At 37.4% G+C, this 27683-nt stretch overlaps 1 long non-coding RNA gene across 4 annotated transcripts in view; it reads right to left on the bottom strand.

Moving 5' to 3' along the window:
* LOC140003133 (uncharacterized) overlaps positions 1-27683 on the bottom strand; it is a 139373-nt gene that overhangs the window by 58964 nt on the left and 52726 nt on the right. For all 4 annotated transcript variants that reach the window (XR_011811146.1, XR_011811147.1, XR_011811145.1 and 1 more), the window contains 2 exons: positions 3440-3524; positions 2290-2461 (listed from right to left, as the gene is read on the bottom strand). This is a non-coding gene — a long non-coding RNA (uncharacterized lncRNA). The remainder of the gene's footprint in view (positions 1-2289; positions 2462-3439; positions 3525-27683) is intronic.

Raw genomic sequence — 27683 nt, 5'->3', positions numbered from 1 at the left:
TAGCGAAAAAAACTTAAACTTGAAAAAGAAGGAATTAATTTAAAAAAAAAAACTTTTCAGCATTAAACTTGTCTATTTATGAACATCTCCAAGAAATACATGGTAGTTTCTCTCAATGGTACAGTCAAAACTGTAGTCAAGTGCATTATTCATCACGGGTACTAATAAAAAATTTAATGTCAGTGCTCTCAAAGAGTGAAGGGAGCCTTTGGCCTTAGTCTACACATGTAAAAAGTTATGTATCTTATTTATGGAAAGCTTATGTTAACTGAAACTGGCTATAAACTACTTATTGCCATTCCCAAAAGGAATCTGATAAGCACCTTTATCTTACCCTCTCCTGAAACTGCATAGATTATTTCTCAACTATGAATGGTGGATTTACAAACCAAATATAAATCTAAGTGAAATTTGTTGCCTACACATGCACATATTGGAGCCTTTGATACAGGCACTGTATACAGATTAAAGGACACACATACCCATCTGACATCCATCTCCCCTTTAACTATTTCTGGTCTCAGACATGCAAATATGAATAGCAGAAGAATATCAGGGTATTAGCCTAGGTTGATGCACTCCTCACTTTCCTGAGATAACCCTGTATAAAGATAAAGATCCTCCAGTTAGGCTGCAGGGCACTTGTCAGTCCATTTTCATTAGGGCCAATGACGGCAGCTTTGCAAAACATCACGTGTGTGGTTTGCAGTAAGTTGCAGGTTTTTTCTGGTCTGACAGAGCCTTTCTACAAGAAACCATACTTTTACCCAGTCTTAAATTCACACTGAAAAATCACCGTAACCAAAACAATTACAGCAATCAAAAAACAGTATTAGCAGTTCCCTGGTAGGAAGAATTATCTGTGCCATGTTCAGCTGTACACATCTGAAAGACTCATAGCAAAGGTAATAAAATGAAAAGTCTTGGTCAGTCACAGGAACAGACAGAGTGACCCCTATAGAGTATTCCTGCATTTTCTCAAAATTCATTTTCAGTAAGACTGGTACAGGCTAAAGAGGAAGAAAGTTCCTGTTTTATAGCAACCCATGGGCCAGTCTTGACTCTAACTCAGCAACGCAGAAAACCCCTCTCCCAGAAGCCTTGCTGGCCCATCACAGTAACTTCTCAAGTAGGTGAAATCATCACATTTTCCATTCTGCATACACTGAGGCATCCACACTATTTTTATTTTTAGCAACCAAATTATCATTTGCCCAGAGTAAAGGAGATAATTCATTTTTAATGGATTTCAATTCCAGTTAGCTGTTTTGCTGAAATCACTTTTTTTTTCTTTTAAAAAGATAAATCGTTTGGCATTGAAGCTTGAAACATAGCAGTAAACAATAATCGCAATTTTGTAAAATAATTCAAGTAAAAATTTTAAATACTTTGCACCCGTCCTGAAAACTGTAATGAAATGAAAAGCACTTTTTTTTTTCTTCTGATTCTGTACTAAAGATACCTTTTATCTTTTGAGGTCTGATCAGTCCATATAAATATGCCACAATATTATGGACTTCACTAAGTATCTGAAATGATATTTTGGTATTTCTCTGGAGCAAACCTTAGTACTATTTTTTGAAGGGAAAACAAACAAATAAATAAATAAATAAATAACTCTTCCCTCTCTTTCTATAGTGAAAAATAGAAAAAAAAAAAAAAAGCATATTCTTAATTCGGGTTACAGGTTCAAACACACCAGTCTTAACTTTCTAGAGCTTAAATGGACAAAATGGACAAAGAACAGTAAGGAGAAGCAAAATAAAGTGATTTTCTGTGGGAACATGGTGCACTCGCTGGTGATAGCACCAGAAGAAGAACGTAGGTTTCCTTATGCATTACCCATCTGATGACATTGCTTCTGCAATCCATATCAGATCTGCCTGTTACTTAATAGCTTGTACAATTATATGAAAGTGTTAATAAGTAACCTGGGTGTGTTCACCCTTCACTAAATTATAATCAACAGTTGATTCTATGTTTTACGTTTGTTTTTCTCTCACTACATAACAAAGATAAAGATTTCATATTTAGTACACCTGTATGGATAATTACACTACTATGCTACTCCTATTACCACAGTTAAGGAACTGTTCCTCTTTTCCCTGATTTATATGGCATTACATGGCCTCATAAAGTATTATTATGTCATTATTTAAAATCCTTGTATCCGATAACGTGGTACTGTCAGTCAAATAAGAATTTTGATATTTCCCTTGGCAACAATGGTGGCGTGTTGAGGAAGGTATTGAACAGCTACACCCAGGCACAGATTGCCAGATTGCCTACCTGCAGTTAAGGGACCTGTGCTCCCTCATGCTTGTGCTCCTTCACTCACTCTATGCCATGGTAACCAATGCACATCTCAAAGTATAAGCTTCCAACACACCAAGCTGACTCACAGCAGTTGTATGATTGCACATGCCCTGTAGGAAAAGAAGTCCAGGCAAAGCACCTAGTCCTGAGGAGCAGACAGAGTGAGAGGCCCAAGCTGTTAATCAGGCAAGAAGGTGCAACAGTGGATAAATACACATAAAAGGCTGAAAACAGTCTGAAAATTAAACTTCTAATTTCAGTTAAATATACCGATGTTTTATTTTTGCTTATTCTCTAAGTTACTATTTTTTCACTTTTTTACTGAGAATAAAAATTATTTACATTACAATATTAGCATTTGGTATGGGATTAAATTTCAACTTTACTATCCTTTACTGAGCATTTCTTGCCGTGCTTATTGCCATGGATCAAGAGCCCCTGATTTATCAGACTAGCACTCGGCACATTATTGGTGTGCTGCTGATGTGTAGATGGCTACTTTTGTTATAATGGAACTCAAAAGAACACCCAATTGTGAATCCACGATTCACCTACGTGTTGACTCCCTGAGATCTAGCTGGCAGCAAAATTTCAGGTGCAATGATACAGTATTTATTCTAGAATCACTGAGATAACTCAGAATTTTGGGTTGTTTTTTTGTACTAGTAACTGTTATGAGTAAATGATTTACTGCACAACAGACGACTTCTCTACTTACATTTTTTGATTAATTGCTAAGTGAGTATTCACAAAGAGCTGAATCAGATCCCCATTAGAAGTATATTGCTATAGTTCCATGATATTCATTTATCCTATGAATACATATTTTCTATGTGAACTCTATCTTTGAAAGAATACCTGTTACATGAAACAGTATATCACGAGTACATCAAAAGATAGGATTATTTTTATATTCTGTTAATTTCAGAGCAATCGGCATCTTGCTGTCCTTTAAAAAAGCACTTTTCTAATGGAGTTTTGTGTGTGTAATAACTGCAACATCAGACTCAAAGAATAAGTCAAACTTTCAAACTAGATCAAAGAATGTAAAGTACAGGTAGTTAATAGTGAGTTTTTTTTTCCCTTTTTTCTTTTTTTTTCCAAATTATTCACCCATACTTACTGTGTCGCTCTCTAGAATTCATGGATCATTATTCTTTGTAGCTCATTTTTTCTTCAGTGTAAGATTGTGGGATGAAGTCCACATTCTGAAATTACACACAAATATGTTATAAAAATGGAGTGTTTGAAATCAATTCTAATGTTAAATGCAAAGGACATTCTGGGCTCATTAAGTAAAAATATCTCATTTAATGAGCAGGAAAGCACTGGAGCACACTGAACCCTGACACAAAGCAAATTATTTAAGTGATAAATTATATTTTATGGGGAATGTAAAAGTTAATAATACTCAGGGGTAAGGTAATAAATGCAGAGGTGTAACTAACTTCATTGACTGCTTTACTTACAAACATGCCATATGTACCTGGTTACTTGAAATAGTAATAAAAGGAATTGGCAGAAACTCCTGGAACCCAAGATTCACGCAGAGACCTTTGTAGCATTCTTTTTGACAAAACAATGTGTTTTATTCTTTTCAAACTCATTCTCCTCCCTCTTTCACTTTAAGATATATACCTCCAGTCTTTGCTTTTCACTTTCTGTCAAATATTTGATCTTGCATTCATTAAAACTAAAACCTTCTTATCTACCAGGGAGGCTAATAAAATCAGTGCTCATTTACCTGCAATGATGCCCCAGAAGTGACCTAAAACTTTACTTGAGGAGAACCAATTTATGCTGAAAGAAAACAGTGGATCAACTGTTAATCTACTGCCCTTCTAACACACACAGGTTCAGTGGCACTGAATCTCCTGCTGTTATTGTTCAGTGAGATCAATGAAGTAGATGAACTCAGTGAGGATACAGCTCACAAATACACGTCTGTACATTAGAATAAGGGGTTTTAGCTTGAAGTTAACTATCAGAGTTAAAACCCTTTCGTTATATTTTTAAACGGCTAGAAGAGATGATGAAGGTATGTAACAAGTACAAATCAACTGAGGAGCATGCAAGATTAAAACTACCTCCTATGACTACTTCCTTAATCTTAAAATGGAATTTGCAATACTAACATTGTCTTTTCTTTTTCTCTCAAATTTTGTTGTATTTTTACATTTCCAGGTCAATAGCTAGACTTTTATTCTCACTGACGCATTTAGGAAGTGAATATAATATCAGTGTACCTAATGTTAACCCTGATTTGGTACAATTTGTATATGGACGGGATGGTCGTTCACACAGCAAGAGCCAGAAACCTTCAGCAGAGCTGTAGTACAAAAGCAATCAAATGAATCACAAAAAAAGATGAATTAGTCTTATAAAAAGATGAAGTAGTCTTATAGTCTTGTGATGTGGTCAATGATCTTGAAACCATTTGAGTGAGCTCAATACCTCCCTTTGAATTCATAAAGCCAAAGTATATACAACAATGGAAGTGTTTCTGAACAGGTCCTGTATAAAACAAACCTGTAGGGAAAAAAAAAAAAAAAAGCCTAACTCAAAAAAAAAAAAAAAAAAGCCCTGATCCAAATTGTTCCTTGAGCTCTACTAACCAACAGTAAATGTGATATATAAGAGATCATTTTCCAGCAGAAAAGATATGCCTATGACAGATAATGTAACTAGAAATACAACCTAGAAATAGTCTAGAGACCTACAGTGATTGCCCAGAGTTACTTGTAAAATAGTCAGTCCGCATGTCTGCCAAGAAATAGCAGGCAAAGGCACATCCAGACAGATTATAAATTCTCAAATACATGTTTGACCAACTTATTCTCTCCTTCTAAATACACATTTAACTTAAGATTCAAAAAGCACGTAACATTAACTAAAAAGTTCATATTTCACAGGTGTTTTTGAAGCCTGTGTTTTGAACAGTAGCTGAAATTTCCAACTAATCCATTGACTCCAGAAGCCAGGATTTGCCAGAAAACTTTGAATATTGTAAGCATTGTGAGTTAGAAGTACCAAGAGTATGAGCAGATGTATATACATATTATTTTAAACGTTTTATTGAAGTATTTAGTAAATTAAACTAGAAATGTCTTGCATCATAATCCAGTGCTACAGCAAGTAAAGAAGACATACATAAGACTTCTACTACAGCTCAGAATGAAGTTGCCATTGAAGGTCAGACTGCCGAAATGGCTGATACATCAATTCTTGTACTCCTGTCAATATAAAGATGCTAAAATGTATAAAGGGGCCAATATCCAGATCCTTGGGAAATCTCATGGTAAGAGCCTTTCCTCTGTTTGAACTGTCTTTCTCCTGGCTTTAAACCAGTTCTACGGTCAATAGTCTTTGTACCTGGGAAATACTTCCATGTTTTTGTTTTTCAAACTTCCAGGCTATCAAATATCAGATAAAGAGGATATGTGTATTTATTTATTTATTTATTTATTTAAAATGGAGAAGAAACACATCCCTGAAAGAGCAAGGTATGCCTCTTATATACTTAGCAAATATTTTAAGTTTTTCCAAAATTACTTCAGATCCAGACATGACAGGCTCCTCTGTTTAAAATAATAATAATAATTAATGGCAAAATGTAACTTTTACCTGCAATTTTCAGATTGCAAGTAAAGCAGATTTTAGATTGCAGTGTGCACATAGTTAAGGTACGGAAGATCACCACACTAATAGTCTTCCCAGGAAAGGATTGTTCCTTTCTGTCAAGGTGATGCTACTAGGAACTGCAGTGAATAAACAATATTTTTAATGCAGAATTTGCTCCTGATATCTTTCATAGCAAGTACATTTTTTAAGAGAGAGAGAGACCAAAAAATAATTTCCCTCTTTAAAGCATGAATGAACTGCCTATAGAAATATTCTTGTGAAGTTCTTAGACTAGATTCTATTAGGGAGATAGATGAATGTCAAGTTTTCCTTACAAGGTGGGTAAAACAGCAATTTTCTCTGAAATTTCTTTTAAAAAACTAAAAAATAAAACAACAAAACACGTTGCACTTCTCCTCAGAGAACTTCAAAGAGATGCAGGGAGTAAAGAGGCTGCATAAAGCCGGGAAGCCAAGGGACAGAAGGGCTCAGCATGTTCTCTGCTGAACTTCCCCATGAACTTACAGCACACTTGATAACAAAAATGATGTCTTCTGAGTCTTTCTAACCAGTAGATGCTGCTATCTCTACTTCTCCAAACATTGCATTTATGTTTTCAGTTACATGTAGAATAACTAATGTACTGGTGCCAGTCAGATACTTTATATCACCAAACCCCCACAAGCAAATTTGTTTTACACAGCAGTTGAATGAAAAACATCCTGTAGAGAGTGCAAACGCAAGGGAATGAGAACAGAAAACAGCACTAGCAACATGATTTAAATTAATTAAGTGAGCATTAATACCTCCAAGACATTGCCTTATTGGTTCATATACTTTGTGGGAAAAGCTGTAATTTACATGTACGATACTTTTAACACCATCTATTAATTAGATATATATGGTTACTCTGTTTAATTGATACTGTAAACAAAAGACCCATTTGAAAACATATGCTACAATAATTAAAATGCTATTATGCTGACAATGCCTTTCTTTGAGGAACTTGTAACATCTGTATTAACTGTGATAAGCATTGATTATCTGGAATGATATAAATATTTGGGGAGCTAATAACAATCAGGTAGGGTTTCAGTGCATGCTATAGACAGCAGAGATAAATCACAGGAAATCTAGATCAAAGTTGGTTTGTGAATAAGTTTGTTTTTGTACTTAATGTCTCAATATAAAACACACACACAGAAAACTCTTCAGAGATTTAAAGCACACGGAAATGCCATAAAGAAACATCCCATCCTGTGCCGCATTTCTGTACATCTGTAGAATCTCCCTGTGCAGTGTGTAGGATGTCAGCACACAAAAAGGGGAATAAGTTCAATCCATCAAGTACATTACATCAAGTACACTAAGTTCAATACATCAAGTACATATGCACATTTACCAACATTAGACGTTTCTTTGAATTATTGGGCTTTTTTTTTTTTTTTTTTGAAAGGCAGAAAAAAAGTATGTAACTCTCATGCCTTCCCCTTGGGAAGGTTAAATTAGTGATGCAATAGGTTAACTGCAATCTAGTTCCCATTCAGAATGGGTCAGCTGCATCTTGGTTCTGAGTCAGATACTTATTTGTTCCGAGTTACTTTCATTACCACAAACTGCAGCGAGGGCTTACATTACTTGCTGTGGTCCTTTAAAGGTGACTTTTTCCTTCCTGCTCTGACATCCCTCTGTATAAACCCCCACTTCCTTGGTCCTGGTACCTATCCTCCCGAAGGCTCTCAGGCTTTCTGGAAGAGATGCAGGCTTAAGACAGACTCCTGGTAAGAGGCAAGATGACCTCAACCTCAGTGGAGTTGAAAGGGCACAACTGAAAGCAGGATCTGCTCTGTATGTTCATTAAAGACAATTTTTACTGCCATTCTGTATCCTTCTTTGCACATAAGACAAGTGCTCATTCCTGCAAATAAATGAAGGAGAGCACCAGAAACTGTTTGGGAATACACACAGCAATATCACAGAATCACAGAATCACAGAATCTCTAGGTTGGAAGAGACCTCAAGATCATCGAGTCCAACCTCTGACCTAACACTAACAGTCCCCACTAAACCATATCCCTAAGTTGTGTTATATCCTGTGTTGATGTACAGGAGTAAGGGCTGAAATCCCATGACTGAACCCGACTTCAGGACTTTGTGCTGCTGCTCTTGAGGCCAGTACTGGTAAAACATGAAGAGCCTGGCACATCAGTGGGACTCTGGCCCCAGTAATAAAATGGGTGCTTTTTGCTGACAATTATGGGACCACGTTTTTACTCTAAATGACTGGGTCCAAACGTGCCTGATTTCAAGTGACTGAGAAGCCCTATTGACTACCCATCCCCATAGGACTTCCCACATACTTGTGATCAGGAAAGAAGCCCAGTTTATGTAAACCTTTGCCCATGAGTCAGGGTTGAGTAAACAAAGACTTTTCCATATTTTCTGCAAGCATTCCACTGTTAATACACAGCATGCGACATTTGTTTCTTATTAAGTTGTATTTTCATTTCTTTGCTCTTGTAATTTAGGTCTTTCTAACACTCTTTGTTTAATTCTTTTTTTAAGCATTGCATTAACTTGCCTTCCTATAACCTCTGTACAGCTTTCTCTGTGATTGTTGTAACAATTTGTACTATTCCAAAGCACAGGCATTAATTGCGTCTCTAGTTATTATCTTGTCCTTGTTTCTTTCAGACTAGTGGCCTCTGAATTTTTTTTTCACAACAGCTAGGAGGCTAAAAAGACATCATCTTCACAATAGCGTAAAGTAATGTTCTGTAGACACAACAATAGCTGTTTATTGCACCTTGCATAAACTACTTTAATTACCTTCAGATTACTGGTGTTATTCAAAAACATTCATTTACAGCTGAGAGGGTCCATGGACATTTACTGAAACTCTTTACAACACACAGTACTTCGTCCTAGGCTGCAGCACAGTGTATTATAGTCCTTGTCTATTCAAAAATAGAGTGATTTACACAAAGGAAACTTCAGATATTCACATAGTTTCGATTATCTTAATACTATCATGGCTTTTGTTATTCTAAATTAAATAAACTTACAGCAATGTAGCTGAACTGAACATTGTTACTTAGTAGTGCAATAGTAGCACCACCACAAACACATAGCTATGTCTAAACCTGTATCTATGGCAGGTTAGTGCACTTTTGCTCAAAACATACGAAAATCCACGCAATTTTATACAGCTGTATATACCATGTTGGCCATGAAGTCTAGTTTCACTGATAACTAAAACAATTCACATTATTTTCTGCAGGCCTACTATATCGCAGGGGGCTATGCTGGCATAGTAGTATAAATGATACGGGAAGACAGGAAGCCTAGGAAAATATTTTAAATGACTGGTTCCTTCTCATTTTGTGTCTCAAATGTTCCTTCAACAACAACGTTAATATACCTGCACCAGGCACATGACCAGCCGAAGAGGTTATTGATTACGTGTTGCAGAGTGTCACATAGAAATTCATCTGAGTTGGGGCCTCACTGGAGGTGATGCTTGGAGCAGGGAAAGGGCCTTGGTGAGCCCTGTCTCTTTGATCACTTAAAAGACATCAACTAAGAAGGCAGAAAACAGTAGTAAAGCATGGAGAGCTGATTTGCCCTATCTGATTTCTGGTGTACTTCAAAACAGAACTATAAAATTAATTCCTATAATGCTACTAGGAAAATTAATAAACATCTGCTTTGCCTTACTATAACCTCTTCTAAGTTAGCTTCTTGGCACACTGTATTGTGCAGGAGGCCTGTATTTACGCTCCGTTATCATAAATAGTGCAGGATTGGTTAATTCTACATTTCAATTATAATAATCATATTTTAAATATATAAAGGTTGCCACGTCTCATATAGCTTACAACTACAAAACAAGGAGGTTTTCACTCTTAAGATTCTGTGTCCCTTTAATGAATCTTCTCAACAATGTGGAAAGTAATTCCATTTAGATGTTATGGGGAGGAGGAAATTTACATTTAGGTAGATATTTGCCTTTCATTTCTATCTCATACACTTACAGAGTGCATTGAAAGCTTCACAGGTTTTGCAATATGCTGGAGCAACTCTTGTGTGTTACTGTTATGTTAATAATTGCTGCGATTTGAGACTATGCTTTTGTAAGTACCAAAGATGTCTGAATGTCTGAATGCATTTGTTTCTAAATGAGAGAGTCTGTGACAAACACATACTGAATAGCAAAAGGAGGCAGAGGGGCTACAAGACTGTAAATTAAAAAAAAAAAAAAAAAAAAAAAAAAAAAAAAACATAGCACAGCAGCCCATCTGAATGACCTTGATACAGAATCTACTATTAGCTCTATACAGGGCTTCGACTATTCATTCTGTTTTGCTTCTTTCAGATGACACTAACTCCATTGAAGAAAGAAAGAAATTTGGGCAGAAATAATTAGATTTTATCTGAAAGGAAAAAAATGAGGGTGACTTATAAGGAGCACTATAAGATCTCATGCGTCTCCTCTGCAAAAGAAAGAATTTGTACACAACTATAAATTTTTTATGTTTCTATCAAACATTGATAATAAAGGTTTTAATATTTATAGTTACCCTTGGCCAAACTCTCAGAGTTCCCTCTCCAGTAGGGCACACTCACAGAGGTACACATTGCCTTTGGGTACCGCTGATTGGGACAGTAAGCACATTATGGATTTCCCTTTGGAATATAGCATTGATGCCCAGCTCTTCTTAATCTTCTTAATATTCAATTTTACGCATTCCTCTGTAATCAGCTTTATCCTGAATTCTAATGAGTTCTGGTTTTACACTGGGAGCTGTGTCTTTTAACAATCAATGTTATTAAAATGACCCTTGATAGTGCATGATTCCACAGTGGGGATTTTCAAAGCTATGTACAAAAATGCAGTTCATTACCACTTTAATATGGAAGTTTAAAATCAGAACTTCTTTCTGCCTTGTTCAAAGCAATTTCTCTAGCTTTGAACAGTTGCTTGGCACACCATAGTGAGTATTACAAGATTTTGTCTCTCTCTCCATGGTGGCCCAAGAACTCCCAGCAAAGGAGGAAATGTGGTGCTGGAGATTGGATAGCTGGTAGATTTATGGTCACTGGTCTGACTGTAGCCCAGGAAAAGACTGATTAAAAAGCTCCAAGACGCACAGTGCTTGGTATTGGTTAGATTTTTTATTGCATTATTATAACTTCATGGGAGTTATTTAATGATCTTTTAACTAGTTTTATTGCTTACTGTATACAATAACCACCAAATTGCTGGCATAGATAAAATATATTAGGAAATGAGTTTCATCTCAATTGCCCTTCTATGGAACACGTGAATCTCTGAAGTTTGTTTCCATTGTACAGTAAATATGCCCAATACAATTACAAGGAGATTATACAACGCTTTGTTGAAAGGATATGAACTGGGCACTAATTCCTAGGTGGAGCCAAGCTGGGACTCAGGGGAGGTACCAGCTTGCAGTGCCAGCACTGCATGTGTTCTACTGAATTGCAACATACGGATCTAGGATTTGCCTGCTCCTTACCAAGAAAGAGAAAACATGCTGTTTTAAGGAGATTTTTAAACTGAAATCAAGATATAGAAACTATATTTTGAAGCAGACAGATGGAATAAACAAAAAAATAAACAAAAATAAAACAGTTCAGGAGGAAAGTTTTCATATGTCTTTCAAAATACACAGCAGAGGAATGGGCTTTTTTTTTTTTTTTGGAAAGACTTAGTAATGAAGAAGATTAACAGCTGCTGTGTAGGTAACTATTCATTAGAAGCTACCAATAAAGAGAGTGTTTAGAGTGAGCAGAAAGGTACTTCACATATAAACTGGAGGAGGGTAAATATAGACTTCTGAAAATCAAATAAAGAAACCTTGAAACTACTTACCCACCCTTCAGTTTCAACTCTAATTTGTTCCGTCCTGAAGCAGAGTTCAAATATTTAAAAAGTATAATATAAAACAGAAATCCCAGGCATCCCGTATTCAACAGCAGTTTCCTTTTCTCCTAAATGTCATGAAAGGAAAGCCTAAGAAATCAAAAGATTGTTTCAAAAACAAAGGAAAAGAACGCTCATACCAGAAGAACATGGTGCCTGCTCAGTGTGAAAAACATTTCCCCTTTGACTTATTTCCACTATTGAGAGTAAATAACCAAATTAATCCCAATGGTAGATTTGAAGTAAGCAAGGCAAAAAAGGCAACACTTCACTTGAAAAAAGGCCCTATCTCAAAATACTTAGCAGAACTGAGTCTAGGTGGAATTTGTGAATTTGCATTAGCATTTAGGTAAAAATATATTTCTCTGGGTGACTGTAGGCAGATCCTTACCATAGCATTGCATCATGAAGGCATACTTTGAAAGAAAAATTAACTCTACAAATCAAACTTGCAGGACAAAGAAATAAGTTTGCCTGTGCCGTTCGATTATACTCCCCCATTTCTGCATATACGTTTGGATGCTGCTAGTAATGATGTGATTTTTTTATTTGTTTGTTTGCCTCATGCTGTGACCTGGCAGGACACTGTTCTGGAGGTGGGCAAGGATTCTGCAGCAGAGGAGAGGACTGTTAGCCTGACCCCCACCTCATTATGTCAGAAAACAAGAGGAAGACGTGGCACAACAGGATGCAAAATGATGATGTATTCTTAATCTGATGATGTCATTGTCCTAAATTAACAGAACAACGTTGTAGTATTTGGTCATTGTATTCTATCACACCTCTGAGGCAGGTTGCTGTTCTGAAACTAGGCAATTCACCCAACTAAACCCACGGGTACAATCAGCATGTGTTCCCATATTTGCCAATGCCTGTGTTTCTGATAGCTCCGCTAGTGATGACTGAAATTGGAAATATTTTAGGGCATTCATCTTTCAGCAGATGTTCAGCATGTCACAGAACTGAGCTCTTGGTCTTGACACTTAATGGGTTAAATCCTAAAAGTTTGATTTGAGAGCGGGTCTTGAAGAGTGAGGAAGAGCTTTAAGTCCTAGTAAAGTTAATTCATTCTAGTGGCTTAACAACATGTAAGATGAGTCCAGAAGGCACTGAGTTTTTCCCATACCAGTCAAACCAGCATAATTCCATGGACCTAAAGCTCCTTTCTAACTGTTTAACAGGCCTGACCCCAACTCTGCGTCCTCATCCGAACACAGCTGACATTTCTTAATCACTCAGCTCTCCACCTAAGTATACCACAGTTTAAGAACTCCCTAGCAACTTTTTCTCAAATTATAATTTTACCTAAAGAGTGATGGGTTTTCCTTCAGATACTTGTTCTAGAAAAATTATGAAAAATAAGCTAAAATCTCATTGCTGAAGAAACCCTTACACTAACAATGGTTTGGAGCTCTCTGGAGAAGATCATGGCTCAGTCTAGATAGTCTCACATTTCTGTAGTCTTAGTCTCACATTTCTGTAGTCTCACCTGGAATTATCCTCTCATTATTCCTTTTGCAATCACTCTCTGAAAAGGAAAACAAATGACTGGCAAATGTCTTAAATACCAGGATGCTTACAAATCCAGGACTTCATTACTCAAATTCGAGATGCAATATATCCTCTTGACATTAACTGCCTAGTTGAAGAAATAGATATCTTTTTAATGTTTGGGAAATTACAGAGGGAGGTATTTACAGCCACTTCAGCCTATTGCAGCACAACCAATTTACTACCAGTATAAAAATTGAAAAATTTCTCATTGCCTCATTGATCAGTATTGAAATCCACAGAAACAAGAAAAAGTGTGGAGGTAAGCATTTATTATCCTATAAAGACAGTTTACTTTGCCTTGTCCTTCTTAAATGACTGTAAAAGAATAACAGTTTGTTCATTTGCCTATTCTTCGGGAAAAAAAAATGAGGGCATAGATAGATTATGCTATAGTAGTTGGGACTTAAGAAATGTATTCAAAAATCAGTATTGACTCGTGAAGTCAATAACCTCTCAGTAAATTTAACATCTGTAAAGCAGTAGAAAAGAAGTGTTCATATGAATTGATTGTCCCTTTTAAAAACATAACCTGTTTTATGCAGTCTACAGAAAACAGTAAAATATATATATATGGAAAAAATATATCATCTTGGAAGACTAGACGTAAAAAAAAAAAAAAAAAAACAGAATTAAGCAGTTAATGTTGATGAAATTATTTATTTTGTGTAAAGAATAATGTAAAAATCACCCCCAAAAATCTAAATCTCATCTAAGATTACTTAAAGATTTACTTGAGGCCATATTGTATTTCTTGTTTTCCTGATTAACAAATCATCACCGCACAAAGCAACACAGGTGGTCAGTCCCCTTGGGGTCACATCAAAGAGGCCACCATGAAGCTTCAGATGTTATTCAAAAGCAATCTGAAACTTGTCTCTCACTGTTTGTCCCATCTATTGTACTCCACAGGGTCATCTTTAAAGGAGTGGCTGGTCTGAAAAAAAGCTTTTGTGGAAGATACTTTTAAAAATTGTTTCATAACTGTTGAGTGTTTTATGAATGGTCTATGTTTAGAATAGAAAGAAATTCTAGACTACATTATTGTAAAATAGAGGGGACTTTCAAATCAGTTGTTATGGTCCCTAGATCAGAGCTACAGAATAATTTTGTTAAATTTATTTTTAAGTTTTATGCTGGAATTTGAAAATGTCTTTTTTTTTTTTCTAGGTGTTCTCAGAAACACTAGTGGCACATTAAATAACATTTCAGTGTATTCACTGCACATCCAACACTCATAGAGAAGATTGTTTTGTGTTTGTTGTTAACACTTTGAAGACTCTACCAACACTGTGCCTTAGTATATGTAAGCTGCTTGAAAAGATCAAAGTCTTATTAAGGCCCCGGTTACTCCATCAATACCAACAGGATGTTTATAAACCATGATTCATGTTGGGTATACCAAGAAGAGAACACAGACTTGCAGTTCTCAGTGATAAACAAAACCAACAACATTTCTCAGCTATGGAAAACTGATTAAAGAGTTATGGGCAAGCTGTCATAGGAAGGAAAACCCAACAGGGCTTCCCACTTTTAATAGGCAGGCAGGAAGCTGACTGCAGAACAAGTTCTGAGTTTCTAACTTTATTCTATGCACAATAAAGTGATCTGATAAACTCTCCAGAGAGGATTTACTTAAACCCATAATTATTCATACAGAGTTAGGGAATTCTTTCAGCAAATTATGCATTCATCAAATGTGGCTTTCAGCACAGACTTATTCAGTTATTTCCAAAGTCACAAACTGAAAATAACTTAGGACTAAAATAATAATCCTGAAGAGACAGACCTTGCCAGGCCAGCAGGATCCCAGAGGTAAGGGCACAGATAACAGCATGGGTTTGAATTTGTCTTATGTTCAAGGGGACCCCGATCCACACCTCTCACCAGCTCAGAAAGCATTCAAGACAGGAAAAGGGAAGTCTCATTGCTAAAGGAAAGTCTTGTTGCTTCTTGGAAGATCCAAAATGTTTAAATATGAAATAAAAAGAAAGAACAGAGTTTAGTGGTCTTGCAGTTCATATCTCCTGGGAAGTAAACTTCAGCTGTGCTGGGACGTTTCATATGAGGGGAGGATTTAATCACTGGTTTCATTTCCTGTTGACTTGCTAATGTAACTAATTGTAGACTTTCAGGACTAGCGATTAAAAGTCAGTGGTAGTTCACCATGCTTCCTTTTGTTTTCAGGTCACTTAAACTTATCATATTTTTTCATATATATTTTTAAGAACATGTTTGTGGAGGGGAGGCAGAAGAAATAAAACCAAAGAAATTATTATAAAACATTAAAATGAAAATTTCCAATTTCCAAGCATGTAGAGGGCCCTGCACATCTCGAAGAGGGGCACTGCAACATTAGTCCAAATTCTAGAAAATTCTGAAACTGATTAAGTCATCAATTTCTGATAGAATTTTGCCCTACTCTAAATACAGCATAAACATCTTACAAATGTGCTTTTTCTGCAGCCTTCAAGGATGGATCTTTAGAAGTTACACAGTGGATGAGGAAGGTTCTTGCAGAAACATTTCATTTATGAATGTGAACTGCAGTTTCCGACTCCCTAACAAACGTTGCATTAGTCCTATGCTGCAAAATGCTATAAATATATAATTAGGGGTGTGAAAAAATGAAAAAATAAGTGTGTTCTGTAGTCAAAAATTATTTCATAATGCATGCTGTAAGTTTTGGGTTTTTTTTCTATATTCAATACTTCTGAATCTTATTTGATCACAGAGCTTCCTCTTTATGAAGTCTGTCTGCGTGTACTGAAATCAATAGACCTCTTTAGATACACTCATGCTAGAGAAAGGACAATCCCTAAACAGAAAACAACTAATTTAAGAATCATATTATATCAGGGGTAAACCTGAGTAAAACCAGGTAGTGGAGCAGTAGCCTGAAACAATTTTACTTAACCAAAGACCGTGTGTACTCAATGCTTACAAATGAAACAGCAGAAAAGTATGTTCTTAGACTTACTGTATTGCCTGGAGCACTTAAATTGACCTCTTAGGAGGGTAAACATTGTGTCTATCCAGTTGACTATGTAGTCAATATCAAACAGAGCAAAGGGTTTTTTTCCAACCTAGGAAAATAACCCCTCAGTGAGACTAATTAATTTCTCTGAAAACATCCAGGATATTGATCTAAGATTTGAAAACACTGTTGATGTATGGTAGCCAGCCACACATGAATGAAAACAGTTTTTGAGGGAACTCTAAAGATGAGGCAAACAGTATTTTATGGTCTTTCACCTATGCATGGAGACGGTTCAACTAAGAAATGGAGAACCTGAGAATTTTTTCAAATATTCTCCACTTTATGATTCCTCAGGGGGAAAAAAAAAAAAAAAATCAACAAATTTAATCAAACAGGTGTATGATATGGGTAGGAAACAGAAGAACTTCTGAACTATCTTGTTTCTCACACTGACAAGTGCAGTTTATCAGTTACAAGTACAGCAGTTTGGTTTATCTGATATCCCAGAGGTATGGTATCCCCACACCGAACAAATGTGCTTGAAGCATGAATGCATGTTAGATCCAACAGCCAAACTTGTCTTTGCTACTGAAGTCTTTCCCAAGCACTCTTGAGAAATATTCTGCCTTTAGACACGTGTGCAATGAACATCTATTTAAATCACTAGTGATAAAACACTTCTCGCTACATCAAGAAGTACTTGTCAATGCTAAGACAGAAAACAGCTTTTTGCAGAGGGAACCATTAATCATTTGAGTAAACTACCTGAAGAGGAGACCATGAGGCATCTGCAAACCTGCTGAGGTTTCTCCACATCAGAGCAGTTACTGAGTTTAGTGCAAGATGGAGGATGGGGTCAACCCCAGTGCCTGTACAAGGGTGAGGTGAGTCTGGGCCAGCCCAGCACCACCTTGGGCTCAGTGGATCTGTGCTTCACCCTTAGCCAGAACTGGATCTTTATCCAACATACTCATTGCAGCAGTTCTAACATCTTATTCGGGGTAATTGGAAGCTGCAATGCTTCCAGTCCACCAAGGATCTTTGCATGTGGGATCTCCCTCAACACCATGGAAGAGCCAACAATGAGTGTTTTAACAGAAGACATTGTTCTGTGTTGTGTAGTAAAGATTTCCAGGAGCCCTACAAAGGTAAATAACACAGAGAAGTCAAAGGGGCATGTTAACTGGAAGGAGGACAAAGTTAGGAACTTTCTTGTGGTGGTGGTGGATGGGCAAGAAGGGGTTCAGCCAGGCAAGGGAGAGATGAAGAGCACTGTTTTTGCAGTTGCTGACATTAGGAATACTTTGCAGTGGGTATAAGATGGCATGCATCTCTAAGGATGTGACTGTCCACTTTTTTTTCAAGTTGTAAAACATCTAAACAGAATTAATTATGAAAACATGGTTAAGGAAGCCCCTTTGTCAAACGCAGCCTAAAATGCATTTTTGTGTGTTAGAATTTCCTGTTAAATTATAGGGGTTTTTTAAAGGAAATGCTGACAGTCCCTTAACCATTGCAGTGTGAACAGATGAATAACAATATACATATTCTTCTTGCTAATAAAGCTTTATAGCCTTGAAATTCAGCATAGAATCAGTCTATCGATTCTGGAGAGAATTTTTGAAAGAAAGGCTTCATGGTGCTTTCCTCATTCCATGAAGCGAAAAACAAATAGTTCCAGGGGTTTCATTTATTAGCAGGCTTCAAGAAATACCTTTACTGCATTTTTCCTAATATTTGTGTTCTGTTTATGACAGTATTAAAGACATAAGCACAATTTCAAGAGGATGTAATGACTTTCTCTGACTTGAGAAAGCATTGAAACAAAATATCCAATTTTTTATTCATTTAACTAGAGCCATTGCTTACATCTCAAGTTCATCTTTTTCTTTGATTTTACACTACATTTCCCAAAAGGTTTACCCATTAATATTAACAGATTTATGAATCTCATTATTCTGATTTATGTCTTTTCAATATATTTAAGGCTATGTCAATATTAAGTTATTTGTCCCTTGTGAGCACCTTCTACAGAGTTTGGATTAGAAATATTTTTAAACATGTACTGAGAAGTACTGCTTTGGACTCAGAGGTAACGTCCTTATATAACTACAGTGCTTCTTCAATTGTTCAGTTAGTGAATCTGCAAAACAAACCAAAACTTAATATTGTCCAGCAGTGGGACAATAACGTAATCAAACCATTATGATAGAATACCATAGAATAGAATAGAATACTCATTTCCTTTAAGGACATACACGATGCTGTAACGACACCATACCAAAGGACATATTGTGTACATGATGCCCCACGAAGTTTGAAGCTGCTCTGAAGCTTTCAGAAGGCCACCATGGCCTTGCCTGGACATTTACACTGAGCTGGTTAGCCTGACTCCACACTCACCCCCACACAGCTGTCTCACTCCCTGTTGAACTCCCAGCTTCCAGTGTCTTCCAGTCTTGAAGAAGTGAAAGCAACCCGCATGAGATGAAGATTGCCAGGAGCAACTGTTCTTAAGGAAAATTGCTGAACTCCTGGCTTGCATGTGAAGCAGCTAAACTGGCAGCATAATGGTTCCCTGCTTGTGTGCATGCATAAGAAGGTACATTTTTATTTTATTTTTTTTTATTTTTTAAATGGGACTCATTCTCTTCAAATAAATTTCAAATAAATTCCAGCACAGCAAGTTAGAACTTGGTCTCTCTATCAATATTGTTTATAGTTTATTTACACATTAGTATCATATATTGATATATCATTGATTTTCATATGGTCATATTGTAAAGTTAGTACGAATTCCCAGACAGACTTTCTTAAATAGTCCTAATGATAAGGCTACACAATGAAACAAGGAAACAAAAAAGCTCATTTCTCAAGCAAAGGATCCATGTCTTTTGATTAGAAGTTTCTTTTTTCTTTGCAGAAGATCTGCACAACACTACAATCAATTACTTTGCTAATTACCATGCTTACCATTTTCTACTGATGTGTCAATAATAGAGACAGATGTGGTGTTGAAACACTTCAGTATAATTGACACATTAAAATCTGGCTGTACAATACTCCTTTTGCAAGCCTTTCTATGTTGGTACTGAAAATTATCAGAAACATATTGAGAGTAATTCTGTGTGTAGTGGCAATCATGGCAATCAGCGTTCAGGAAAGAAAATCCCTCCATGGACACACACTACTGAGCCTACCAGAAAAATGATTAATGCAAATTGCTTACTAGAGCAATGCACAGACATCATTTCATCTCCCGCTAGGTAAGCTGCAGCTTTGTACTTCTGCTTTCTGCTCCCACTGACTGGCCTCTCCAGTTCCCAGGGATCAGTCCTGGTGACAATTATTTTTTTTAAACATAGGGAGGAGAATTTCTTCAGGAACACCTTTTACTTCTTGGATGCTGACATGAAGACAGCACAAAGATTTTTCCCACTGGTGATTTTTCCTAACCTTCTTGTTTAGCTTTTTGCAAGACAAAACATGAATTCATCTGTTCCTCTGACTCCAGGATCACGTACCAGACATGCAGATCCTGACCACAGAAGAGATCTGTAAAGATCATCTTCTACTGTCTAGTCTCTAGGCATGTCAGGAGAAAAGAGTTCATTAGCCTGCAAATGTCCACTTCATACTTACTCTGATAAACTTAGTGGCATTTCTATTTGTAAAAATAAATAAATAAATAAATAAATAAAAGGGAGAATTCGTGGATTCTATATTCCATATTGCTATTAGGCAGACCTAGAAAAGGCCTTACCCATTCCCTGTATGACAATTTATATTTAAAGAGAGTATAAATCTCTCTTATTAGAATAAAAAACAACCACACCATTGCTCAGGAAAGGTATCTACTATTTTTTGAAAGTTCAAATAGAAATTGATTTTTGGCAAACATATTTCAAGCAAACTTCTTCACTCCATGAAGCCTAGACTTCCACTGCTTGAGGAGAACTGAAGATAATTTGTGCTGGTTTTTGTCTGTGTTGCTTGTCTCTAAAATAGATATCAATACAGCACAGAGCTCCTTCTCTTTAGTAAGTTTTACAGAGTCATAACCATTATATACATATTATTTATACCTTCTAATTATAAATAAAGGCTAGACAATATTTTTTTCATATGCATTATTGCAAATACAGTGTTTCTGTACTTGGAAGAAATAAGCATTGACTCATATAAGAGAAAGCACATATTTCACAACAGAATTTTTATTGCAAAATAACCTGGCCACAACTAGCATTTCCTATCATTTTGTGGTCATGGTGGCACACGTTTGCTTTATTAAAAGGGAGCAGGTCAGACAATAGAGCAAGATCTACAAAAAGAGTGAGTTGTGCTAGAACTTATGCTCACCTTGTGTTAGTAAAAACAGATCTTGATTTCAGCCCAGAAATCTTAAACTGGACTTTAAAAAGCTGTACACGTTACAATGCACACAGCAAATAAGCAATACCGGTCCTATTGCATTTACCACTACGTTTTGTTTGGAATCTGGTGACTGTGGGGCCCTACGTTTCCAAAGTACTTGTGTGCATAGATCCTGAGATGTGAGAAAAGATGTTTGGCTGTGAGCAGATTCATTGGAATGAAGGAATAAATTATGGGTTGGCACTGCTTTTGTTGTTGTTGTTCCTTCTTAAATCACATGGGCCACCATCAAACTTCGAGTTTGCATCCCACCTTGTCAACTGACATCTGTCTAGAGGCATCCTTCCATCATCGTTGGGCAAGGCCAATTTTATCTTTGCAGTGAAAGTTCATATCAGGTAGGACTCCCTCAAACCACCTGAATTTAATTCCACTCCTTTCTCATGATATTAGAAAATGACTCACAGTACTTAAAAGGATCTCTGCCAGCCTCCTTATAACCACCCTATTCTTCACCTCTTATTTTTAATGAACAGTTTCCAAAACATTCAAGCTAGAAGAAAGCACAACGAACATCCAGGCTGTCTTCCCACACCCGTGGCCCTTCAGAGAGCATCCAACAATCCCCACACCTTGCTGAACTGCAGGAACCGTGCTGTCTCTGTGTTACTAAAATAGTTTTCCAAAGATGCACTGGGGGAAAAACCCTCTGCACATTCATTTTAATGTATTATACACAGCATTTTGAAAGTAGCACTTTATAAATGAATATAGTTATTGTGTATTATTTACTGTTATTTCTGTAGTAAGCTAAAATCAGTCAAGTTCATTAAGTTGTGCAGATTCTCTCAGAAAGAGCAGAACTACCAAACCTTTGCAACCAAAACTTTGGCGTACAGTGCGGGGAGCAGCAAACACATGCCTCCTCCTCACCTCTGCGTTACACCAGGGAGGTAGAGGAGAAGCAGCAGCCCTGGGACTGTGCTCCAGTAGAGCTGAGCCTGTGCACAGGCTACCACCACCCAAAGAAGAGTAGCAGCACTTGGTCTGAGCTTCCTGAGGCATACATAGCTTAAAAGAGCACTCTGGATAAGCATCATCCTGAAAGTCTGCCTTGAATAATCTCTACCAAAAGCTTCGTTTCAACTACAAGCTGGAAGAAAATATTTAGTCACTGAAACTGACGTAGCCTTAGCATCATCGTTATCTGAACACAGGAATTCCCATTAGGAAAAAAAAAAAAAAAGTGTGGTTTTGCTTTTAAAGCACACTGCTGTTCCAGAAACATAAGACTGAAGTTTGTTACATAGGCTAAAAGAAGTCTACAAAAAGAAGTGATATTTAGCTATATAGTTGTATACATGACCTCTGAACAACAATTATGAAAAGCCAGGGTGGTGGGGTGGTCACTCATACCTGTAGTTTTGTTGGCTATTTTTCATTTCCTCCCCAAAAAATTAGTTGGATTATTTGTCCCTGGAAATGGTGGCAAGGGATACCAACAAATTAAAATTATTTTGGAGAAATGGAGAGAAATATTTCACAATGATACAAAGAAAAAGTCTGCTAACACCCAGGTTTATGTCAGCAATGTAAGAACAAGGTATTTCAGCCAAGCTGTCAGCCAAACTCTTTCTATAGCTGCAAACCAGAAGTTGCATCTCAACGACTCATCCCACCTATCTCAGTGAATGAATTGCTACAATTCAATTACTGAAGGTGCCTCTCTTTCTCCATTGACTAGAGGAAGCAGAGCTGCTGAGGACCCACCACACGCTCAACTTCAGAGCGCCCAAATTAGGTCAAATAAATCACTGTCCTCTAACCTACTAAATTATCTGTAAGATAAGCAATAAGGCAGAGAGGTTCTCCAGAGCTGGCATTCCCTTCTATGAGGAAAGCCAACATTAGGTAAAACTGTGAATTAAGTTCACCTAAAAAAAAAATTAACAAAGGTACAGAGTAATTGTACTTAGTCTGATCAGCATTAAATTCTTTTCATAAGTCCAGTAGGAAAAAAAAAAAAAGGAAAAAGTTTGTTTTCAACTTTCTGGTATCAGTAGGGAAACAAAGCCACGATAAAAAGGACAAACAGGAACCCCACACCTGACAACAATGAAGAATCTTGCTTTCAAACATCACACAATTGGCTGACACTTTTTTTTTTTTTATGGGCTAGCAGCTGCGTGACTCATTTATGTATGTTTTGCCTGCCTTAGCACTAAGCGGACTGATGTAAATAGGAAGTGATGAGGAAAATCAATTCAGGGCAAACACATTTTTTTCAAGGCTGTAACAGGAAGAGATAGGAAGCCCAGGAAGATACTTGATAGATATTCAACTCTGTAGAAAAGAGGAAGCAGCATGTTGAAGCACTAAGCTGGTTATTTTGAGTTGTTGAACGGAAACGGGATACAGCACAGAAAGGATGCAGATAGGATGCATTTTGTTGCGTAGCAACCCAGGGAATAGGAGCTCCTGCATATAACTGGAGACCATCTGCTTGTACGAGAGGGAGAGAAAAAACACGTGTTTAAAAGGGAAAAGAAAAAAAGTGCAATACTGAAGAAGGAAGTTTAGCTACGCTGTGTGTGTCCTGGCCAAATCACCCCTGGTAAGAGTTTAAGGGATAGAAGAACTGAAGTATAAGGCATTGTGTGCAGCTTCCTTCTACGATGTCTTTGCATTGAGTATGTTCTTACAGAGCTAAATTAGGCCTTTAAGTAAAACAGGCAAACTGCCAGTGAAGATACTGAGTTGGTTCATTTACAGTAAAGCAGACTGTGACTTCTTTTATTTCCTCTACAATATTTAAAGTAAAACTACATCAACTTTTAGCTTGTGCGCATTTTTCACATTGCTGCAGTACACCACCTCAGAGAGCCACCCAGTCATCAGCTCGCGTGGGATTATTTTTCAGTTTAACTTCAGCTCTTGGCACACTACATCTTTTATGAGTGTGATTTTTGGTCCTAAAATAAAAGAAGTGTAGACTGATTTCAGTAGTTGCCTAAGTCAAACTAGAATGAGGATTTCCTCCAACGCATTGATTTTATGAAAATTTCATGGCACAATTTCATGGCAAAGGAATTATTAAGAATAAGAAACACATTCTGAAGAAGAGAGCTCCATTGATAGGCAAGACTAAGAAAGAATTTAGAAAGAAAAGAAAGCTGAGCCCTGCCAGATAGCCTTGGAGCTACTGGCATCACCTAAGAGTCACAGTTCTGGTCCTGGAGCAGCCAGTACCCATCCCTGTTGAACACTGATGGTGACCGAAAGGAAAGGGGACAGAGAGCAGGACAGAGTGAGACTCAGTTGCAGGGACATGGCAGTTAGTGAAGTGTCTGTTTAGGAAGAAAATCCATATAGCTGGATCATCTGGAATGCCCCTGTCTCCAGCTGTCTGCTGGTGTATTCGGCTCCTCTTGGCACAGACTGTAGGAAGAAGAGCTAGTCTTCATATGTGACTGTGGCTATGGGGCATAGACTTACTGTTCCCCATGAGTTCATGGTACACCTTCCCTCATAGCTCAGGAAAAAGTGAACACGAAGAACTCTCCTTGGTTTCCTCATTCCAGTTTTCCTTTCTTTTTCTAATACTTTATTATAAAAAGATTCAGATGGGCTCAGAGTCACTTGCAGTCATACAGTATGTAACTGTGTAGGGAAAACCCTTATAACCATTAAATTTATGGCCATGTACTGTGCTGCACTGCATAGCTTCTGACAACATTATGGCATTCCTTCAATTGTATTTTTCCTTATCTGGTGATCATTCAGATGGGACTAGCAGCAGTCCCATGTAACATGGGCTCTCTTCTGTTTCTCACATCATTCTAAAGCTTTCATATGTTCCCTGAATTGCCAGATCCTTCTTGTTCTCCAGCTTAGACTGATTTTTCTGTCATAAAGGAAGACAGCCGTGTCTTGCTCCCAGACGGCTGTAGAGCACAGGGGTGGTAGGCCAGCACCTAAGGCAGTGGGGAGAAGGAGGCAGCGTACCCCAAGTGACACTAGGCTGGAGTCAGAAAGCTCATTCTGACTTTTCTAACCTACGAGTCTCCCAAATAGGGATAGTTTTTCACTAAGGTTTGGTCTAGCAGTCCATGCTTTATGTTTCTTAACAGCTACATATCAGATCAGTTTATATCAAGGCATATGAGATTATGCCTCAGCATATGCCCTAGTTTAAATGCTGCTGCTCATACCATGAGTTCATCCCTGAAGTTGCACAACCTTATTATTTTACACAGGTGGCAGCATAAGCATCTACCTCACACATCAGCACATACAACAATCAAAAAAAAAAAAGGCACAAGAAATAGCTATCATGAGACATCATAATTAAAACAAGGAGTTTAGCACCAAAACATACCAATTTCACTTTGAAAATTTCCTCTGTTGTGCATGCACCTAGAACCACAAAGTATTGTAAAATTGGTTTATTTCAAGGGATAAAATCCTGAAAAAGTCCCACAACTACTCAGCTGGTCCATTAGATGATTAAATTCCTCTCAAACCCATAACGTGAACTGCTTTACACCACAAAATAGATAACAGAAACCTGATGTTTAAAAAGGAGGAATTTACATCTCCTACCATACTCTGAAACGCATGTGCCTCCCAAGCAAGCCAAACCAAACCAGCAGTAAGGCATCCTGCAGACATACAGCCCAGTTGTGTAAAGCCAATCCCCCAAGCATGAAGCTTCCAGCAGAGAAAGGTAGAAAAGTTGTGACATGTTTCTACACTATTACACATTTGAGATCCTATTTTCACAAGAAGGCTCTCCCCTGAGCTCATTCTTTCACTCATTTTATTATTGCTTCCACACTGTCGGTCAGTTTAGGAAACGCCTTTGTCCCACTGATGTGCTGCAGAGCCGGGCTTCCAAACAACCACCCAGATGTGAAGCTGAATGAGAGAACAGAAAAGTTGTACCCAAACTCTTGCAATTACACAATAGTAATAAATTGATTTATTAAACTTGTCCAGGGAAGTGCAGAAAAGAGCCAGCAATAGGCCACAGTTCAAACTATCTGGGACTCTATCCACCTACACGAGTTTTTTTTGGGCAGCAGTATATGAGAGCACTCAGAGACCAGCTGGCAGGGCTACAAGCAAGAACACCTACATTCAGCACAGTTATCTTGTGTGCTCCTCCCCGGCACGCACAGCATGACAAGAGGAAATCATTGTAATCCTGATGATGCTCCTAGGGTTCATATTCAGTTAAGAAAGACTTTGGTAGAGCTCAGTAATGACTCTTTGTAATGCTCAGCTGCCCTTGGGCAATAAAACACTTCCTAAATACTTCTCCTGCCTTATACTAATTATATAATATCAGAACATATTTTTCCTTCTCTAGGACACCTTCAGAGTGCAGATTATCCTAGCATGACAGACAGGAGGAGTGACCCTCTTGTCTAGCAGCATATGCAAATTCTTAACAGCCCTCAGGAAAAAACTTTAACTGAAGCCGCCAGTAACCCATCACTGGCCAGGGGGGGTTCCTGCATTCAGCTCACGAGCAACACTTGTTGGCTACTGCCTGAAAAAGAATACTAGTCCAGATCGAAACAAAAAACAGCGACAGCAAAGAAAAGCTGGTCTGTCAGCATTTAAAAGGTACAGGACATAGAACAGACAATCAATGATATATCTGTCTATGTGTGTATGGCCTCCCCTATAACAGCCTGATTACAGCAGCAAGGAATTTGATCCCAAACGGAAGAAAATCACCAGTCTAGTGGTAAAGCACTGATCCTGCAGGGAAAAACAGCTAAGCTTGGTCAGTGTAGTTCTAGCACCTGACCCTGCCCTTTTTGAGAAATAGTGAATAAAAGTGATTAATGTAATACTTTGGTGCATATCTAATACGTATATCTTTTTTTCTTTTATACATAAATGTACGTAAGGAAAATATTTTTCTCCTTAGGAGCTCGCATAGGATACAGAGCACATTCAGAAGAGCTTTTTTCCACCATGTACCACTGTCAGGCAGTCCCTGTAGCCCCAGTAGTGATGGCTGTACTGCTGCTCATTCAGCTCTTCCACACAGCTTTAAAGGCGTTGAACAGAACTAATCTTTTACCTGAATAAGCAAAATACTTACTGAGGTTACAATAAACCTGGAGTGCCAAGCCTCTACCACAGTGTGAGGTTTTGACTGGTTTTAATGGTTTTGAACTTGAAGCATGGGCTCCTTGTACTTCAGATATTTTATGGCTTTGAGGTTCAGCAGAGGCTTAGTTCTTTTTAATGACTGATAGAACAAAATAAGTTAATAAAGGTAACCTTTCTTACTAGAAACTATATTGTAAGATCACTAGAATAGCTAAAATTGCCACTTATTACCCCAAAGTAGTGCCAGGAGAATCCAGACAGGATACGTTTCTAAATAACAGGAGGTATTTAACCTATGAAAAAGTGTTTTTAGTGAAGCCAAACAAAAAATTCCACCTGCACAGAGGTGAAGTCTTTCCAATTGTCATGAAAAGGACAATCCAAATGACAGAGATACTCACACAGGCAGTATGTAAACACATTTTGAAGAGCTGTCCAAGTTTAAACAATGTGAAATCTGCACATTTTTCCTCAAAACCAGTGATCTCCAAGCAAGTCAAGGAAACCAGCATGCTTAATTGTTTTTGTAGTATTAACGTGCTAACCCTCAATGTTTCTGAAATGACAATCACTCAAAAATTTGGGGACCATTAACAAACCCCTGGATAGTAGAAGCAAACCAGAACTTTAGCAGAACCCGAATTATGCCATCAGCTCTGGTCTCAATGTATGAGGTATAATTAATCCTTAATATCTCAGACTGACACAGAAAAGTCAATTTTTAAACATCCACTTCATTTTGCTCCTAACGGGTGACAAACTGACACG

Source organism: Anas platyrhynchos, chromosome 8 (genome assembly GCF_047663525.1).
Source record: "Anas platyrhynchos isolate ZD024472 breed Pekin duck chromosome 8, IASCAAS_PekinDuck_T2T, whole genome shotgun sequence".
NCBI classification, from domain to species: Eukaryota; Metazoa; Chordata; class Aves; order Anseriformes; family Anatidae; genus Anas; species Anas platyrhynchos.
Note: the sequence above shows the minus strand (reverse complement) of the source record. Positions and strands in the feature narration are given on the sequence as shown.